Source organism: Cebus imitator, unplaced genomic scaffold (genome assembly GCF_001604975.1).
Source record: "Cebus imitator isolate Cc_AM_T3 unplaced genomic scaffold, Cebus_imitator-1.0 Scaffold63, whole genome shotgun sequence".
Classification (NCBI taxonomy): Eukaryota; Metazoa; Chordata; class Mammalia; order Primates; family Cebidae; genus Cebus; species Cebus imitator.
The window spans coordinates 5592338-5600317 of NW_016107378.1; the positions used below are offsets into that span (position 1 = coordinate 5592338).

The 7980-nt window shown below is 40.0% G+C and overlaps 1 protein-coding gene across 2 annotated transcripts in view; it reads right to left on the reverse strand.

The window, feature by feature from the left end:
- Positions 1–7980, reverse strand: part of TENT4B (terminal nucleotidyltransferase 4B) — a 73407-nt gene that overhangs the window by 30165 nt on the left and 35262 nt on the right. The window lies entirely within an intron of this gene.

The following is a 7980-nucleotide window of genomic DNA, read 5'->3' on the forward strand; positions in this document are numbered from 1 at the left end:
ATTTTGGCTAAGTGCTGGTATTTATTTTTTTCTTTATATTAGAGACGGTGTCTCACTATGTTGTCCAGGCTAGTCCCAAACTCCTGAGCTCAAGCAATCTGAGCACCTTAGCCTCCCAAAGTGCTGGGATTACAGGCATGCATCACTGCATCCAGCCTTTTTTTTCTTTTAATAGACAGAGTCTTCTTCTGTTACCAAGGCTGGAGTACAGTGGCTCACTCCACCCTCTGCCTCCAGGATTCAATGGATCCTCATGCCTCAGCCTCCCGAACAGCTGGAAAACAAGTGCATGCTGCCACATCCGGCTAATTTTTGTATTTTTGGTAGAGATGGGGTTTCTCCATGTTCACCAGGCTGGTCTTGAACTCCTGACTGCAAGAGATCTACCTGCCTTGGCCTCCCAAAGCGCTGGGATTACAGGTGTGAGCCACCTCGGACAGCCAGTGCTGGTTGTTTTGTTTGCTTGTTTTTTGTTTTGTTTTTGAGACAGAGTCTGGCTGGAGTGCAGTGGTACATCTTGGTTCACTGCAACCTCCATCTCCCAGGTTCAAGAGATTCTCTCATACCTCAACCTCCTGAGTAGCTGGGATTACTGACATGCGCCCCCACACCAACCTAATTTTTGTATTTTTAGTACAGACAGAGTATTGCCATGTTGACAAAGCTGGTCTCGAACTCCTGATCTTAGGTGATCCACCTGCCTCAGCCTCCCAAAGTGCTGGGACTACACATGAGCCACCAATGCCCAGCCCAGTGCTGGTATTTTTAAAAGCAAAAACAAATTGATTCACAAAGAATCCATTACACATACAACAAAAACATGTGTACAAACCTAGACTAACTTTTACAAGGTCCTATATTTTTTCCAAAATTAACAAATAAAAAAATAAACTCTGGGCTAGACGAAGTGGCTCAGGCCTATAATCAGCATGTTGGAGGGCTGAGGGCTGGAAAATTGATTGCCTGAGGCCACGAGTTCAAGACCAGCCTGGGTAACAGGGCGAGACCCTGCCTCTACAAAAAGTTTTTTAATTAGCAGGGTGTGGTGGTGTGCGCCTATAGTCCCAGCTACTCAGAAGGCTGAGGCAAGAGGATTGCTTGAGCCTGGGAGAAGCTAAGGCTGCAGTGAGCCATGTTTATGCCATTGTACTCCAGCCTGAGCAACAGAGTGAGACCCTGTCTCAAAAAATAAAAAATAAAAAAACGCACAAAAATAAAGCAAAAGGCAAGTATTCAAAATAGACAGAGAACTCATAGTACTCAACAATAAGAAAATAAACAACCCATTTTTCAAAATGGGCAGAAGACCTAAACAAAGAACTCACTAAAGAAGACACATAGATGACAAGTAAACATATTAAAAAGATGCTCAATGTCATGTATCACTGAGGAACTGGAAATTAAAACAAGTGGGACAGCATTATATACCTAATAGAATGACCAGAATCTAGAACACTGACAACACCAAATGCTGGTGAGGATGCACAACAACAGAGACTCTTATTTATGGCTGGCAGGAATGCAAAATGGCGTGGCCTCTTTGAAAGACATTTTCTTTTTTCTTCTACTTATTTATTTACTTAGTTTTGCTTCCTCACCCTCTGACTCATCTCTTTTTCTTTTCTCTCTTTTGTTTTTAAGTCAGGGTCTTGCTTTGTCACCCAGGCTGCAGTGCAGTGGTGTGATCACAGTTCACTGCCACCTCCAGGTCCTGGGCTCAAGCGATCCTCCCACCTCAGTCTCCCAAGCAGTTAGGGCTACAGGCACATATGACCACACCCAACTAATTTTTAAATTTTCTGTAGAGATGAGGTCTTGCTATGTTGCCCAGGCTAATCTCGAACTCCTGGCTTCAAGGGATCCTCTTGTCTCAGCCCCACATTGTGCTAGGGTTACAGGCATGAGCCCCCACACCCAGCTGGCAGTTTCTTAGAAAACTAAACATACTCTTACCGTACAATCCAGCAATTGTTCATACACAAACCTACACCAAATATTTATAGCAGCTTTATTCATAATTGTCAGACTGGGCACAGTGTATACCTATAATCCCAGTTACCCAGGAGGCTGAGGAGAGGGGTTCACTTCAGCCCAGGTGTTCATGAGACCAGTTAGGAAAATACAATGACACCCTGTCTCAAAACATTTTTGAAAACTATCAAAACCTGGAAGCAACCAAATGACCTTCAGTAGGTGAATGGATCAACTGTGGTACATCCATACAATGGAATGTTATTCAGGACTAAAAAGAAATGAGCTATCAATCCAGGAAAAGATTTGCAGGAATTTAAAATGCATATTACTAGATAAAAGAAGTCAATCTGAAAAGACTACATGCTGTATGATTCCAAGGGCATGACATTCTGGGAAAGGCAAAACTATGGAGACAGAAAATAGATCAGTGTTTGCCAGGGGCTGAGGGAAGGGATAAATTAATAGGTGAAGCACAAGATTTTTAGAGCACAAATTGTGTCCAGAACCCTTTATTGAATGTTCCATCCCTTTCTCAGTGACTGAGTACATGCTGTTCCAGTGTGCCCAACGGACTGTCCCCTTACAACTCCCCTCACCCCCCACAGTAATTCTATCACCCTACACTTTCCTTGGGAAACAATTCCTATCCCTACTATTCCATGTGATTCTGGTGAGGCTGCACTGCAAAGCCAGCTGGCAGTTCAGGGCAGGAGGAGCCATGGGTAGCCCCCAGTTAGTGTAGCATCCCCATGGTCATGGGCCAAGGATGGGCACACGGCCAGAGCAGCCCACGTGGTATCTTCCTTAGGACTTTACGCACTGACTCTAAGGAAGGTCACTTCCCTCTTTGATCTCAAACTGTAAAAATAGAAGCCTGGAAGTATCAAAAACCATACCTCCTTTCCTCTGGCTGCACAAAGGAAGCTATTTGCAACAGGAGAAAATGAAGCCAACCCCAAAAAATATCAAAGTCAGGGAGAGATAGGCACTGAGCTTTCTCTGGAGTCACTAAAGCAAATACCACCTTTGCTTAAGCAATTATGAGTTTATTTACCTTGCACCTGAAAGACTCCTGATTCATACACAAAGCCTTTGATTATATACTCTCATCATAGTTGGGTCAGGTCTTAAGTGTTCTTTTCACATCTATGGCTATTTCTGTCTATTTGAGGGCTCAGATTACCCTTTAAAATTCACGTATAAATCTATAAGTAGTTGATGGTACAAAACCAATTATCTTCCAAACTCATCTTTAGTTTTCAAAATGTTGTTGGATGTTCTTGCCTGTGTTGTTTTCAGCTTTGTTGAATCTGTGGTCTCTGTCTCAACTACAACTGAGAAAGCATTTCTCTGCATTGCCTTATATGTTATTTGTGTTTTTCTCTGCATTGCCTTGTATATTATTTGAGGATAATAAAAATCTATAGATATACCTATTGTATACTCATAATATTTTAAAGAAATCTATAGAATTATAGGGTTTTTTTTATAGAGACGAGGTTTCACCGTGACCTCAAATGATCCGCCGGCCTTGGCCTCCCAAAGTGCTGGGATTACAAGCGTGAGCCACCACGCCCAGCCTAGAATTATAGTTTTTAGAAGCACTATGGTAACAACTGTTTCCTCAACATCCTCCACAATCTCACCCCAGTTCATGTCAAAAGGTCAATTACGAAAGTCATACTTGCTTGACAACTTGTTGTATGGGGAGGAAAATAAGACTTATTTATTAATGATTTTTTTTTGAGACACAGTTTCACTCTGTGACCCAGGCTAAAGTGTGATCTCAGCTTACTGTGGCCTCCGCCTCCTGGGTTCAGGCAATTCTCCTGACTCAGCCTCCCGAGTAGCTGGGATTACAGACACAGGCCCAGCTAATTTTTGTATTTTTAGTAGAGACGGTGTTTCACCATGTTGGCCAGACTGTTCTTGAACTCCTGACCCCAGTGATCTGTCCACCATGGCCTCCCAAAGTGCTGGGATTACAGGCATGAGCCACCATGCCTGGACTATTAATGATATTTTTAAAAGCTTGGTGTAGCCACTACATGTTTAGTTACATATTTAAATTTGGGCTGGGCATGGTGCTTCATGCCTATAATCCCAACACTTTGGGAGGCTGAAGCAGGAGGGTCGCTTGAGCCCAGGAGCTGAAGACCAGCCTGGGCAACATATCAAGAGAGCATCTCTACAAAAAATTAAAAAATAAATAAGTAATATTAAATATATTTTAAAAGTAGCCACTAGGATGACTATTCTATCAAAAAAAAATACTAAGTGTTAGCAAGGATGTGAAGAAATTAGAGCCCTTGTACACTGCTGGTGGGAAAGTACAATGGTACAGCTGTGTGAAAAACAGTATGACAGTTCTTCAAAAAAGCCAGACACAGAATTACCATACAATCCAGCAATTCCACGTCTGGGTATATATTCAAAGAATAGATAGCAGAGATGCAAATAGATACTTATACAGCTATAGCAATATGATTCAAGATAGCCAATAGGTAGAAGCAACCCAAATGTCCAATGATGGACAGATGGAGAAACAAACTGTGATATATACATATAATGGAATATTACTCAATCTTAAAAAGGAAAGAAATTCTACATACGCTACAAAATAGATGAACCTTGAAGACATTAAGCTAATGAAATAAGCTGGTCACAAAAGGATAAATACTGGTTGATTTCACTTATGTGAGGTACCCAGAGTAGTAAAATCTCCGTCAGAAAGATAGAAGTGTAGAATGGTGGCTGCCAGGGGCTGTAGGAAGGGGAGAATTAAGAGTTCGTGTTTAATGTTTCAATTGGAGGAGATGAAAATTTTCTGGAGACAGATGGTGGTGATAATTGCACAATAATGTGAATGTATTTAATGCCACTGATTTACACACTAAAAATGGTTAAGATAGTAAGTTGTATGCTATATGTATTTTACTACAATGTTTTAAAATGTAGCTACCCCAAAGAGTTGTCATTAATGAAATGTGGTATGTCCATACAATGGACATAAAAAAGAACAAACTATTGAAACACTGCAACATGAATGAACCTTGAAAATATTATGCTTAGTAAAAAGCAGTCAGACACAAATGATATGATTCCATTTATATGCAATATGCAGAAGAGGCAAATCTATACAGACATAAAGAAGATTATTGGGCCACAAGGACTAAATGTTCAACAGGTATAGGGTATCCACTTGGGGCTAAAATGTTCTGAAACTATACAGCAACAGTGGTTGCACAACACTGGGACTGTACTTACTTAAAGTCACTGAACTGTACCAATTAAAATGGTCACAGGTAAATGTTAGGTTTTATGTTTTAAGCATATTCAAAAATGCACTGTTTTTAAAAAAAAAAAAATCCAACAGCTTATATAGATATCATGTAGCTAATCAGCAGAGATACATCACTGAAGAACTAAGTATTATACTATGGTATAATATCAATCCTAGCAACGTTATTTCATATAAATGCCCTAGTCTGTGAAAACAAATACCAAAAATATTATTTTCTTTCTTTTTTGGAAACACAATCTCACTCTGTTGCCTAAGCTGAAGTACAGTGGCACAATCTCGGCTCACTGCAATCTCTCCTTCCCGAGTTCAAGCGATTCTCCTGCCTCAGTCTCCTGAGTAGCTAGCATTACAAGCATGCACCACCACACTTGGCTAATTTTGCATTTTTAGTAGAGACAGGGTTTCACCATGTTGGCCAGGATGGTCTCGAACTTCTGACCTCAAGTGATCTACCCACCTTGGCCTCCCCAAAGTGCTGGGATTACAAGCATGAGCTACCACACTTGTCCAAAAATATTACTTTCTTAATAAATATAGTTGTCTTTTTTATGCAAATGTAGAAAGCCATTATATTATTATAGAAATACTGAATCACATCGTGGAATGATTAGGGCACTACTTCATGTTATGCACCGAAGATAAATAATGGGTGTTATATACAGAGGAGTTTACACTAACAAGGAATGCGCCACATGCTGGGACATTTCAGAGAAAATAGAGGGGATATCCTCATGGAGACAGCCCAGGGCCTCAGTTCATGTTTTAGTCATTAGCCCCCAGACCTGTCTGGAAAGTTGGGAGGTTCTTTCCTAAAAATAAAAAAAAAAAAAAATTAAAAAAAATTAAAAATTAAGGAAGTTATCTTCCAGTAGAAACAAGTGCCAAAAGCATTTATAATCAAAGGAACATGAAGGTTCTTTCCTTACAGCTTTATCTTGCCATAACGCACTTGTAATATTTTAAAATCAAACTGGCACAGTCTCACACTTTAAATAGGGACAACTCAGTTGAGAATTTAACAGTGAGAAGACAAGGTACTCTAGGGTCACATAAACCACATAAAACAAACTAATGTGGTAAAAGCCAACCTGACAGAATTTTGACAGCAAAATTATTTTTAAATACAAACATCATATCTCTAAGATTAAGAATATAAGCGTTTATTTTGTTTGTATTCAATGGAAACAGCTTTCTTATAAGCAATAAGAAAGGCGGAAGTTACAATGGAATTAAGGAAAAGATATGGATCCCCAGCTAAATTAAGAAATCCTAAGATTTCTAGATCTACCATGTAGGGAAACAGAGGCAAGAGAGTAGACAACAGTGAGATGCCCTACAAATGGTTACTAGGGGAAAAGGGAGGGTGGGGAGCAGAACAAGCTCTGCCTGCCAAACTAGAAATGTCAGCACGTATCTTGTTTTGTTTTTTAAAAACCCAGGGTATCAGGGTCTTGCTATGTTGCCCAGGCTGGAGCACAGTGGCTATTCACAGGCACAATCACAGCTCACTATAGTCCTCGAACTATTGTGGTCAAGCAATATTCCTGCCTTAGCCTCCCTAGTAGCTGGGAATACAGGTGCCGGCCACAGTATTCAAGTTGTTTAAAATTGGGTGAAAAAATTAAATGTACGAGCAGGATAGGGAACAAAGCAATGTTTCGTAACATCTTTAACTGGGTCTGCTAACACTTCTCCAGGTCTATACATTCTCTATGAGAATTTTTAAACAGTGTGTTTTCATTTCAAGATTACACTAAAACATTAGCATAAGCTGTTCTGGATCATTGAGAAGCTTCCCTGGAAACACAGAGCTGCCCAGGGATTTCGCAGTCAACATATGCTGTTGTATTTACCATCAGGCTAAGGACAAACAATTGGATTTTAACTGCTTTGTACTAACAATCAAGAACAGAGTAAGATCTGATCCTTGCATAATATACATGCCAAGCGAAGGGTAGAGAATACCCCTCCTAGATTTTGCAGTTGTCAGGGACAAGTGATGAGGGAACTAAGTTACCTCATGGCAAGGTAATAAAAGCCATTCCCAAAGCCTCCAAATCTGCCACAGCAACAATACCATATTCACAATGAGAGGAGCAATTGGAATAAAAATTATCTGCTCCATAAAAGTAATTTTAATTTTATTGATTTTTGTCATTTTATCTGTCTTTAATTTGTAAGCTTATTTTCTTTTTCTAGTCTGTAAGCAGACCAGGTGTAGTGGCTCACACCTGTCTTCCCAACACTTTAGGCCAAGGTTAGAACTGCTTGAGCCCAGGAGTTCAAGACCAGCGAGTAAGGTACTGTCTCAATTAAAAAAAAAAAAAAAAAGAAAGAAAAGAAAAGAAAGATGAAAAGAAAGAAAAGAATGCATACAAGTTTAAAATTTTTGTGTGTCAGGGGCATTTTTTCTTCTTTTTTTAAATATAGAAATAGAGTCTTGCTACTATATTGCCCAGGCTGGTCTCAAACTCCTGGGGCTCAAGAAATCCTTCCACCTTGACCTCCCAAAGTGTGGCAATTACAAAAATGAGCCACCGTGCCCAGCCTTATGACCGTACCTGGCCTTAACCTTGTGATGTTACATTCTTAAGTAACATTATAATGAATATAACTTCAGCTAGCGTACCAAGACCATTCAGCTGAGAAAAGATAGTCTTCAACAAATATTGATGGGAAAACTGGATATCTATATGCAAAAG